This window comes from Spermophilus citellus (assembly GCF_964194105.1).
Source record: "Spermophilus citellus genome assembly, chromosome: X".
NCBI classification, from domain to species: Eukaryota; Metazoa; Chordata; class Mammalia; order Rodentia; family Sciuridae; genus Spermophilus; species Spermophilus citellus.
In genome coordinates, this window is record NC_138190.1 from 113,494,412 (window position 1) to 113,507,633 (window position 13,222).

At 47.5% G+C, this 13,222-nt stretch overlaps 1 pseudogene across 1 annotated transcript; it reads right to left on the reverse strand.

The window, feature by feature from the left end:
• Positions 1-10,898: 10,898 nt before the first annotated feature.
• LOC308639711 (L-lactate dehydrogenase B chain-like) lies at positions 10,899-11,950 on the reverse strand (annotated as a pseudogene). The gene has a single exon. The product of its transcript is annotated as an L-lactate dehydrogenase B chain-like (transcript).
• Positions 11,951-13,222: the final 1,272 nt, after the last annotated feature.

The window sequence follows — 13,222 nt, forward strand, 5'->3', positions numbered from 1 at the left end:
ATGTTCTCCAGAAATAGAAATCAGGGGTCCATAAGGAAGGGCTGTGTGCTCAGGAGTATGAATCTTGTTCCTACCCTTGGCAGACATGCCAGAATTATGGTAGATCTTGGAGAGATGGGTTAGGAAGATGGGATGGAAAAGGGCTGGATGAATAGGGACGAACAGGGAAACACGACATACATAAGAAGGTAAGTAAGTGTGTGTATATACACATATGTGTGCATTCACCTGTGAGAGGAGGAGTGAGTGTTTGAGTAGAGAATACAACCACTGTTCTAAATAGAGATGCAAAACCAAAGGCCCTTGCTAAGGTTACCTGCTTCTCTGAGGCCACTGGGCCCTCCTCTTGACCCAAGAACCCCAAACATGGGGCAATTAATGGATAGCGAACTGCTAAGATCCCTTAGAGGTTAGCCAGGACATCAATCTCTCTGTCTTCTCACTTGATTTGCCTCCAATTAGGGTCTTGCTTCTCTCTACTCCTTTTAAGTGCTGCTGCTCTTCAGTCCTTAAGCAGGATGAGGCCACTAGTTAGGAATTGGTTAGATGAGGACAGAAGAAAAACAACAGCACAACAATAAAAGGGAAAATCCAGGGACTCATCCCACCTTGAAGCATTAAGTCTATTTTCCCCATGAAAGCACTAGGACTTTATGCACAGTAACCTGATCCATATAATATCAATAGGTGAGCCACGAAAACTGGGATGCTACGAACAAGACATTTGGACTGACATAAGGAGATGATATAGCAATGGTTTTCCAGGTACATCTATTTGTTTTGGTGTTTTCCCTTAGATATTAACATTCCCTATGGAAAGCCTGAAAAGGACACCATTTTGTAAGTATCTCACCTTAGTATTCCCAAATTTAGTGCCTAGATGGCTTTTTGGCCTGCATTCAAATTTTTGTCCACAAAGGATGGAGAGAGGAGCCTCAGGGCAAAGGTAGTTGGCATTTTTGAAGCAACAGTGTCATCAAATGGAAGGGTTTTGAGCACGGCTTCTAGCCTCTCTGTGTATTAGGTGTGGAAGGCCTCTGATATGAGGAAAGGTACATTTCTAGCACTCAGAATTTGGGGACTGGCCTTAACCACTCCACCAGGATCCTCCACTGTCACTGTTGAAGCCATGGGGCTAGACTTTCTCACTGAGGAATCCTGTATGTTCAGGCCTAACAGGCTCAGGAGGAGGCAGGCGGGAGTGTGGAGACTGGAAGAGTTTGCGGAGTGTGGCAATGTTGACAGAAATGGTGGCTGCCAAGTATGGCAAACGGAGCTGAACTACTGAAGGGCAGTTGGTTCCATGATCCTTGCCCTTGGTACAGAAGCAAGGTTGGCTAGTGGGGACCCTGCATGTGGGGTTTAGGACCACAAGCAACCCAGGACTCCATGTCACATCTGGAGGACCCAGGCCCAGCTAAATAAAGGGGCAACAAGTTGTTACCCTGTTAGGGGCAGATTCTTACAGAGAAGAAAGAAAGATGTCTTAATTGCTGGATACTAGATCAAGGCAAGGAAAAGTAAGGCAGGTACATTATGGTTCAACTTCTGTCAGCTTTACTCTTACATCAAAGAAAGTCTGGGTTATAGGCCTCAAGGGATGATCCTCTTCACATCTTCTCACATAGCATAAAGGGTACTAGAGATACCCATTTAGTATTGGTAAGTCCAGAGAAACATCATTCTCTGGAGTTGGAGAATCAGGTCTATTCTGGATGTATGCTTGTGATTTGAAATAGTCCAATAATGCCCTATTTCCCAATCTCTCAACATTGGATATAGTTTTTCTTATTGGGTAGTGTTTTAGTCAGTTTTTTTGCTGTTGTGACTAAAAGACCTGATAAGAACAATTTTAGAGGAAAAACTTTTTGGGGGGCTCATGGTTTCAGAGGTATTAGTATTAGCTAGTTCCATCCTTGGGGCTCAAGGTGAGGCAGAACATCATGGCGGAATAGTGTGGTGGAGGGAAGTAGCTCACATGATGAGAGAGAGAGAGGGAGAGAGAGAGAGGAGAAGAGAAGAGAGAGAAGAGAAGAGAGAGAGAGAAGAGAGAGATAGAGATAGATGAATGGATATCTATCTATCTATCTATATATATATATATATATATATATATATAGATATATAGATATACACTCCACTCACCAGATACAAAAGATATATACCTTCCAGACACACCCTACCTCACTTATAGTTACCACTCAGTTAAGCCCTATCAGGGGTTTAATTCATTGATTGGGTTAAGACTCTCATAACCCAAGCATTTCATCTCTAAGCCTTCTTATATTGTCTTATGCAGGAGCTTTTGCGGGACACCTAATATCTAAACCATAACATGAAGACACTAGGCTTCTAGCCTCTCTGTGTATTAGGTGTGGAAGGCCTCTGATATGAGGAAAGGTAGGTTTCTATTCTGGCACTCACACATGGCAGGACCAAAGTGCTGTAGTCCAGCTACACCCCAGCCTTAACTCAGGCCAAAGGAGCAAATTGAAAACACCAACTCATGGCCTTAGGCTGGGGACTTATGAGAACTCATGGATCTAGACGCTACTGTCTGGGATTTGGCAAAGAAGCCTGCTTAGATCCAAAAGGCTCTTCCCATTTAAGACAATTTGGCAGCACTTCAGAACCTTCAGAAATGCGAAATGAAGGGGGACAAAGAACAGTTTTGTGCATACATCTGGGAGACAGACAGAAACACACACACACACACACACACACACACACACACACGCACACACAAACAAAAACAACAAAACAATAAGAAAGCAGTAGAGGGTCCTAGACCATGAGACTTTCTACCTGAGACCTAGACAAACACTAAACAGGGCACATAGCCCCAAGCAGGAAGGAGATGGGAAAAGGCAGCAGTTAACCCAGAAGCTCTCCAAAAGTAGGGTGTAGGGAGAATCAGTGTTGGCAAGGGAGGGCTATGTGCCGGGAAGTATGCACCTTATTCCTGGCTTTGGCAGGCAGTCATAATAGGTGGGACATCTGAAGGATATCAGAAGGAAGAATGTCATTCTGGGTGTGAACACAGAAATAGCTACTAAAGGCTATGGAATCAGTGGGAGCTTCTGAACCCAATAGTAGTGAGCTTTATGCAGCATACTTGGATGTCTTCTTGATTATCAGATACAGGGGCATTCATGGGCTTGGAAACTTGAGAGCAATATTGAATATAAGGTAAACCATTCTTCCTTATTTTCCTGAGGATCCCAGGACACAGGGACACAGGGAAAAGAAGCCAAGAAATGAGAAATTCACATAACAGAAGAAACAAACCAGTAAAAATCATTTAGAGGGGTAGAATCTAGAACACTGAAGACAGAAACCTGCCAGAAGCTCCACATACTAGAAGACAAGAGCTCATGCAGGGGCGCTGATCACACTGAACAGGCGTCCAACATGGAGGCGGCTCTGCCGTTTCGGCCGCTCAGGGCGAGCCAGGTGTCCTCTTCTCCCCTCCTGCGGCCTGCAGGCAGGGAGGCCAGAGGATTCCCCCCACCCACCCCCAGATGCCCCAGCCAGTGCGCCTGACCGGCGGGGGGCGCCTCCGTGGCTTCCCCTCCTGGCCTGGCACCGGCTGCTTGGGGAGTCCTCGGGGAAAGGCTGGGCTGCTGGGCTTCCGGAAGCCCAGGTTGCGGTCAAGGCCTCTCCGCCTGCCCTCCGGCTTTACCATTGTGCCTGGGACAGTGGCAGGGAGCACTCCGTGGCCGCTTCCACCTCGGGCTCGAGGACGGGCATGGACACGGACACCCACAGGAGCCAGTGTGTGCTGGAACTTTGTTGCCCTGGGGCCCATTTCCACACCGAGGGCTTGGTCTCTCCCTACCCCACCTCCCATTGGCCAAATGGATGTCCCTTAGGAGGGCACCCGGGTACCACCCTGGGGAAGGGCAGGCACTCACACACGCGCACACGCGCACAGGCACACAGGGACCCCGGCCGAGAGACGCGCCCGGCCGAGAGACGCGCCCGGCCGAGAGACGCGCCCGGCCGAGAGACGCGCCCGGCCGAGAGACGCGCCCGGCCGAGAGACGCGCCCGGCCGAGAGACGCGCCCGGCCGAGAGACGCGCCCGGCCGAGAGACGCGCCCGGCCGAGAGACGCGCCCGGCCGAGAGACGCGCCCGGCCGAGAGACGCGCCCGGCCGAGAGACGCGCCCGGCCGAGAGACGCGCCCGGCCGAGAGACGCGCCCGGCCGAGAGACGCGCCCGGCCGAGAGACGCGCCCGGCCGAGAGACGCGCCCGGCCGAGAGACGCGCCCGGCCGAGAGACGCGCCCGGCCGAGAGACGCGCCCGGCCGAGAGACGCGCCCGGCCGAGAGACGCGCCCGGCCGAGAGACGCGCCCGGCCGAGAGACGCGCCCGGCCGAGAGACGCGCCCGGCCGAGAGACGCGCCCGGCCGAGAGACGCGCCCGGCCGAGAGACGCGCCCGGCCGAGAGACGCGCCCGGCCGAGAGACGCGCCCGGCCGAGAGACGCGCCCGGCCGAGAGACGCGCCCGGCCGAGAGACGCGCCCGGCCGAGAGACGCGCCCGGCCGAGAGACGCGCCCGGCCGAGAGACGCGCCCGGCCGAGAGACGCGCCCGGCCGAGAGACGCGCCCGGCCGAGAGACGCGCCCGGCCGAGAGACGCGCCCGGCCGAGAGACGCGCCCGGCCGAGAGACGCGCCCGGCCGAGAGACGCGCCCGGCCGAGAGACGCGCCCGGCCGAGAGACGCGCCCGGCCGAGAGACGCGCCCGGCCGAGAGACGCGCCCGGCCGAGAGACGCGCCCGGCCGAGAGACGCGCCCGGCCGAGAGACGCGCGACACGCGCCCGGCCGAGAGACGCGCGACACGCGCCCGGCCGAGAGACGCGCGACACGCGCCCGGCCGAGAGACGCGCGACACGCGCCCGGCCGAGAGACGCGCGACACGCGCCCGGCCGAGAGACGCGCGACACGCGCCCGGCCGAGAGACGCGCGACACGCGCCCGGCCGAGAGACGCGCGACACGCGCCCGGCCGAGAGACCCGAGAGACGCGCCCGGCCGAGAGACCCGAGAGACGCGCCCGGCCGAGAGACGCGCCCGGCCGAGAGACCCGAGAGACGCGCCCGGCCGAGAGACGCGCCCGGCCGAGAGACGCGAGAGACGCGCCCGGCCGAGACACGCGCGCGAGACGCGCCCGGCCGAGACACGCGCGCGACACGCGCCCGGCCGAGACACGCGCGCGACACGCGCCCGGCCGAGACACGCGCCCGGCCGAGACACGCCAAACAAGCAGGGTTTTCTATCCTCATATTAAAGTGGAAAGGTGAAAGTTTTGGGAAAAAACATATCACTCACATGGAGTGTATAAACAAGCAGGGGTTTCTATCTGTATATCAGGTAAAGTGGACTTTAAAGTTAGAAAGAATAAAGAAGGACATTTCACACTGCTCAAGGGAATCATACATCAACAAGACATAATAATAATAAATGTCTATGCCCCAAACAATGGAGCATTTACATATATGAAATAAACCCTTCTGGATTTCAAGAATCAAAATGACCACAAGACAACAATACTGGGTGACTTTAACACACTTCTATCACCACTGAGTACATCTTCCAAACAAAAACTAAACAAAGAAACTACAGAACTATATAATACAATCAACAATTTAGACTTAAGAGACATACATAGAATATTCCATCCTTCAATGATCGAATACACTTTGTTTTCAGCAGCACATGGATCCTACTCTAAAACAGACTATATCTTATTCCACAAAGCAACTCGTAGCAAATACAAAAGAAAAGAAAAGAAATACTACTACTCTGCATTCTATCAGATTATAATGGAATGAAACTAGAAACCAACGATAAAATAAAAAATAGAAGCTACCCCAACACCTGGGGACTAAATAACATGCCTTTGAATGACAAATGGATAGCAGAAGCAATAAGGGAGGAATTAAAAAAAATACTTCGAGAACACCAATACAACATATCAAAATCTCTGGGACATTATGAAACCAGTGCTAAGAGCAAAGTTCATTGCATTGAGCTCATTCATTAAAAGAGTAAAAAGGTCAATAAATAAATGACCAAACATTACATCTCAATACCTTAGAAAGAGAAGAACAAATCAACAGCAAAAGCAGTAGAAGACTGGAAATAATTAAAATCAAGTTGGAATCAATGAAATTGAAACAAAAGAAACAATTCAAAAAATTGACAAAATAAAAGATGGTTATTCGAATAAATAAATAAAATTGATAAACCCTTAGCTACACTAACAAAGAAGGAGAAAAAAATCAAATTACTAAAATATGTGATGAATAAGGAAATGTTACAAAGGATACTACTGAATTACAGAAGATAATCAGAAGCTATTTTATAAATTTATACCCCAATAAAACAGAAAATCTCCAAAGACATTGACAAATATCTAGAGACATATGATTTACCCACACTGAATCAAGGAATAGGATGTGGTGGCATATGCCTGTAATCCCAGAGGCTTGGGAGGCTGAGACAGGAAGATCAGGAGTTCAAAGCCAACTTCAGCAACAGGGAGGTGCTAAGCAACTCAGCGAGACCCCATCTCTAAATAAAGATACAAATTGGGCTGAGGATGTGGCTCAGTGGCTAAGTGCCCCTGAATTCAATCCCTGGTACCCCCGGGCCCTACCCCCCCCAAAAAAAAAAACCCAAAATAGGGCTGGAGTCCATACACAATTTAAACAATTTCAAGCAATGAAATAGAAGATGCCATCAAAAGCCTACCAATTAAGAAAAGCCCAGGACCAGACGGATTCTGAGCCAAGTTCTAGAAGACCTTCAAAGAAGAATTAACACCAATATTCTTCAAATTATTCCATAAAATAGAAAAGGAGGGAACCCTTCGAAACTCATTCTATGAAGCTAGTATCACCCTGATACCAAAACTAAACAAAGATAACAAGGAAAGAAAACTTCAGATCAATATCCCTGATGAACATAGATGCAGAAATACTCAATTCTGGCAATTTGCATACAAAAACAAATTTAGAAGATAGTGCACCATGATCAAGTGGGGTCCATCCCAGGTATTCTAAACAGCTTTTCTGCTGCTGTGACTAAAGGATCTGATCAGAACAACTATAGAGGAGGAAAAGTTCATTCGAGGGCTCACAGTTTCAGAGGTCTGAGTCCATAGAAGGGTGGCTCCAGAACATCATGGCAGAGTGTGTGGCAGAGGAAAGCAGCTCACATCATGGTGATCAAGAAGCAGAGAGAGAAACTCCACTCTCCAGATACAAATACATACAAAAAAGGCATGCCTAATTCCCACCTCCTCCAGCTACACATTTCTATTTCAGTTACCACTCAGTTAATCTCTGATTGGGTTAACACTCTTATAATCCAATAATTTCTTTCTTTCTTTTTTTTGGTACCAGGGATTGAACTCAGGGGCACTTAACCTCTGATCCAAATCCCCAGCCCAAATAATTAAAGAAAATAAAACCATGCTCAGTGCCTCACACCTGTAATCCCAGCAGCTCTGGAGGCTGAGGCAGGAGGACCACGAGTTCAAAGCTTGTCTCTGCAAAGTTGAGGCACTAAGCACTGAGACCCTGTCTCTCCAAACAAACAAACAAACAAACCACAAAATACATCTGGAGATGAAATTTAGAGGTCTAGTGCCTCTGAGTTCAATTCCTGATACCCCGTCTTACCCCCCCCCCAAAAAAAAAAATCAGGTCCCAAGCCCGGGCCTCTGCCTCCTCCTGCCAGGTCCTTGGCCTCAGAGCTGCCCCACAACAGCGGAGGGAGTGGGTGTGGTCAGGTAGGGTCCCCTGCATTCTTTTTGTCCCCAAGGAGGAGGAATCCCAATGGGGTGATTGCTCACCCTCACTGGCTTCCTCCTAGGTCCCTGTGCTATGGGGAAGTCTGAGCTGATCCAGAAGACCAAGATGGCCAAAAAGTTCCAGCGTGAGATTACTTGACTGAGCTAGGAAACAACATGTCCAAGCAAGAGGGCAAACTGCTCTCTGTGGCCTGGAAGACTGTGGTCAGGAGCCACAGTCCTACAAGTTGCAGCTGATTAGGGACTAACCTGTATCACTCTGGATTTTTTTTTTTTTTTAACCAGGGATTCCCCCCTTCTGCTCCAAATTTTTTTTTAGAGAGAGAGAGAGAGAGAGAGAGAGAGAGAGAGAGAGAGAGAGAGAAAGAGAGAGAGAGAGAGAATTTTTAATATTTATTTTTTTAGTTCTCCGCGGACACAACATCTTTGTTTGTATGTGGTGGTGAGGATCAAACCCGGGCTGCATGCATGCCAGGCGAGCGCGCTACCGCCTGAGCCACATCTGCAGCCCCGCACACAAATTTTTAAAAAATATTTTTGTTAGTGTTATAGTTATAAATAACAGTGGGGTTCATCTTGACATATTCCTAAATGCATAATATAATTTCCTCCACTTCAATCGATGAGGACATAGTACAAAATGAAATCTGAAATAAAGCAGATACAGGATCTGCCTCCGCCCCGCCCTGCCTCGCCATGCTGAGCATGGAACCTAGCGTATTGTGCATGCTAGACAAGAGCTCTCCACCACTCAGCTCCATCCCCAGCACGGGATCAATTTTTTTCCTACTGCAAAACCTATGCTAATTCTATGTTCACTACTACAAATGTTTTAATAGCCTAGATATCTAACCGATTTTTATTTATTTATTTGGCGGGAGATGTGAAGTGAAAATGTGAAAGCTCTTGTCGTTCAATGCATTCTTCCAAATGGAGCCGTTTCTTTATAGGTCATTCATTAAAGGAAATGTTCCTGGGAGCTCACACCTAGGTTCTTCAGACCGCGGTTTAACCGCTCAACTCAAACCTACCTAGCTCACTGTGGGTGGGGAGAACCCCGGTGGGGCGAAAAGATCTGCGATCTGAGATCAGAGATCAGCGGGGCAGCATCTCTTCCCTCTCGCTCTTTGCCCACCAGCTACCGGCCCACAGACGGGGAAGGCCAGAGGAATTCTCCTTGGCACCTCTCTCTACACTTGTCAGGAAAACTAGGCAGCGGTAAAACTAGGGGCACCCAAACACAAGACCTGGGAGGGTCCACGTGGCCCTGCCTAGGCCACCAAGTCTTCTGATGCACGGGAGACGACCTTACTGTGGACCTGCAGTTATAAAAAAAAGGCACAAGAGACTTACTTGGGGGAGGCCTCGCGTCAGTGGGAAAGGCCTGACAGCTCGGATCTCAGCGCTGGGTGCAGTTGGACCCCACTGTGTCCTTTGTGGTAAACGATGACCCCAAGGACGCTTCCGTTTCCCCGGAGGGCCAGGGGGCTGTAGGCTAGCTGGAAGGAGAGGCGCTGGGAATTCGGGTTTCAGATGTTGGCCCCGCCTAGGGGCGGAGTGGGTAAGATACTTCCTGATGCAGATTCCCGAAGGGAGAGGAGAGGGGCGCCTGGGAAAGTCAGGTGGGAACTATGTCTTAGTTGCTATTTGCTCAGGAGAACCTATTTGTCTCCTTTGAGTAAGGTCCTTGTTGGGAAGAGGGCAAAGGATGACTAACGGCTGGGGTTGTGTCTCCGTGGTAAAACGCACAAGCGTAAGGTACTGGGTTGGATCCCCAGCCTCATGTTAAAACCAACCACCAAAAACTACCTAAATAAACAAAATAAAGGTATTGTGTCCATGTGCAACTAAAAACATTTAAAAAAATGACCAAAGGAACAACAAAACTGAAGATTTACTATTCAACATCCACAAAAATATTTGGAGCTTTCACATTTTCACTTCACATAGCCCCCCAAATAAATAAATAAATAAATAGATAGATATCTAGGGTATTCAAATAGTAGTAATGAAGATAGAATTAGCATAGGTCTTGCAATAGGAAAAAAAAATTTTGATCCTGGGCTGGGGATGAAGCTGAGTGGTGGAGAGCTTTTGTCTAGCATGCACAATACCCTAGGTTCCATCCTTAGCATGGTGAGGGATCCTGTATCTGCTTCATTTCAGATTTCATTTTGTACTATGTCCTTATTGATTGAAGTGGAGGAAATTATATTATGCATTTAGGAATATGTCAAGATGAACCCCTCTATTATGTATACTACAACACTAACAAAAATATTTTAAAAAATATTTGAAGGAAAAAATGTTCAAATAAATACCTTTTCACTGGGATTGGTGCAAATCTGTAATCCCAGCAATTTGGTAGGCTGAGGCAGAAGGATCTGAAGTTTGAGAAGAGCCTCATCAATTAGTGAGATCCTGTCTCAATCAAGGGGGGTTAGAGGCTTGCTGGCTATGTAGTTCAGTGTTAGGGTTCGATCCCTAGTACCACAAAAAGTACCCTTTCAAATTCTAAGTTCATGATTCATTTTCCTAAGGTCATTAAAGCTCTAATTGGTCCCTCCTTGACTGTGAAGCTAGTTCCCAAAACTAGGCACTCCCAGCATTATCACTCCCTGCTCTTTATGGGACCTGCACCTTTTTTGAGGCCTTCCAGGGCTGCTGCAGGTGATGTGAAACCACCTGACCAATTTGTCTATCTTCCTTTATTTTGAAAAAATAATAACTCCTCTTCCACGTATAAGTTTATATAAAAAAATGGAAGATAGCCTACTATGATCCCCACACTGAGAAGAGGATTGTTGAATTGAGGCCTGTATCCTCCCAGCACTTTGATCTCTAAGAAGAGTACGTGTGGTGGAGGGAGGGAGAGAAATGCAAATAAAGATTCCATTTTTTTCCACACTAGAACAGTTAATTTTATTTGTCCAAGAGCTCTTATTGCAAGTACTAAAACGAGCCTGGGCTTTATCCTGTAGCCCATATCGCATATTAAAGAAGCAGTAAACTGACCCATGTACATGGATGCAGACTAAAGGCTCAGGTTTTCAATTTCTATAGCCTGGAGCTCGGTAGTCACAGGTCTTTTAGGTCCTTCTGGATGTCCCACAGGGTATCTGCACTTTTCTTGAGGTAAGCAACCTCATCATCCTTCAGCTTCTGGTTGATAACACTGGTTAATCCCCCAGCATTGAGGACACATGGAAGGCTCAGGAAGACTTCATTCTCAATGCCATACATACCCTTTACCATGGTTGATACTGGGTGAGTTCTGGATAGATTTTAAACATGGATTCAATAAGGTCAGCCCAATAGCCCAGTTGGTGTATCCTTTTTTCTTGATGACTTCATAGGCACTTTCAACCACCATCTTATGCACTTCCTTCCAGTTTTCACTATCATTGTCTGTTCCCATTTCTGGATTTAGTTCCTGGAGAGAAACACCAGCCACATTCACTCCGCTTCACACAGCCACACTTGAGTTGCCATGTTCTCCCAGAATCCATCTGTGGCAGCTGCTGGGATGAATGCCAAGTTTCTCAGCCATAAGATAGCAACATCTAGCAGAATCCAGATTACACCCACTTCCAATAACATGGTGCTTGGGTAATCCACTTAGTTTCCAGGTAACATATGTAAGAATGTCCACTGGGTTGGAAACCACAATTATGATGCAATCGGGACTGTACTTGACAATTTGAGGAATAATGAATTTGAAGACATTGACATTTCTCTGCACAAGATTGAGACGACTCTCCCCCTCCTGCTGATGGACTCCTGCAGTTACTACCACGATCTTAGAATTGGCAGTCACAGAGTAATCTTTATCTGCCACAATTTTAGGTGTTTGAAGAAACAAGCTTCCATACTGCAGATCCATCATTTCTCATTTGAGCTTATCTTCCAAAACATCCACCAGGGGAAGTTCATCAGCCAGAGACTTTCCCAGAATGCTGATAGCACACGCCATACCAACTTGACCAACACCCAGTACAGTGATCTTATTGTTTGGGACTGTCACCTCTTCTTCTGCAACTGGTGCAATGAGTTTTTCCTTGAGGGTTGCCATTTCAAACAGGCGATAGAAGGCTCTGAGACTGCAGAGCCTTCTTGCAAAGACAATGTCAGCTGCGTGTCTCCTCGGGCACCGGATCTCAAAGATTCCATTTATTTATTTATTTATTTTTAAACATCAGAAATTTATTGGTTGCTCAAAACATTACATTGATCTTGACATATCATATGCCATACATTTGTTTCAAATGGGGTATGAATTCTTAATATTCCCCCGTGTACAGATTGCAGGATCATGTTGATTATACAGCCACGTTTATATATACTGCCAAACAAGTGTCTGTTGTATTCTGCTGCCCTTCCTATCCCCTTCCTACCCCCCTCCCCTCCCCTCCCCTCCCCTCCCATCCCTCTACCCCATCTACCATAACTAATTTCTCTCACTCTCTCTTATTTTTTTTCCTCCCCTTGGCCTCACATCCTCTTATATATGTATTTTTGTATAACAATGCGGGTCTCCTTCCTTCTTCCGTGCAATTCCCCCTCTCTCTCCCATTCCCTCCCACCTCTCATCCCTGTTTGATGGTAATCTTCTTCTCATGCTCTTCCTCCCTGTTCTGTTTTGAGTGGCCCCCCTTATATCAAAGAAGACATTCGCATTTGTTTTTTAGGGATTGGCTGACTTCACTTAGTATAATCTGCTCTAATGCCATCCATTTCCCTGCAAATGCCATGATTTTGTTGTTTTTTATTGCTGAGTAATATTCCATTGTGTATAAATGCCACATTTTTTTAATCTATTCATCTATTGAAGGGCATCTAGGTTGGTTCCACATTCTAGCTATTGTGAATTGTGCTGCTATGAACATTGATGATGCTGTATCCCTGTAGTATGCTCTTTTTAGGTCTTTTGGGAATAGTCCAAGAAGGGGAACAGCTGGGTCGAATGGTGGTTCCATTCCCAGCTTTCCGAGGAATCAAAGATTCCATTTTTTAAACCATAATGTAGAAAGCTCTCTAGGCCCTATTAGCCTAGGGCTATTTGGTTACTAAACAATTGACCTCCAAGATATTTTTGTTGATCTTTTTTATTTCTATGAAAAAAGTAGTCCTTGATTTTCACTATTTTTTTTTAAATTTTATTTTTAGGCTGTACTGGGAATTGAATCCAGGCCTTAGTGCAGGGTAGGCAAGCACTTTAACACTGAGATAAATCCCCAGCCAATTTCTTCCCTTCCTTTCTCCCTCCCTCCCTTCCTTTGTAAATTTCAAGACAAGATGGTCTCTAAGTTGCCCATGCTGATCTGGAACTTGTGGTCCTCCTGCCTCAGTCTCTTGAGTAGCTAGGATTACAGGACAGCGCCACTCCGCCAGGTTCCCCACTT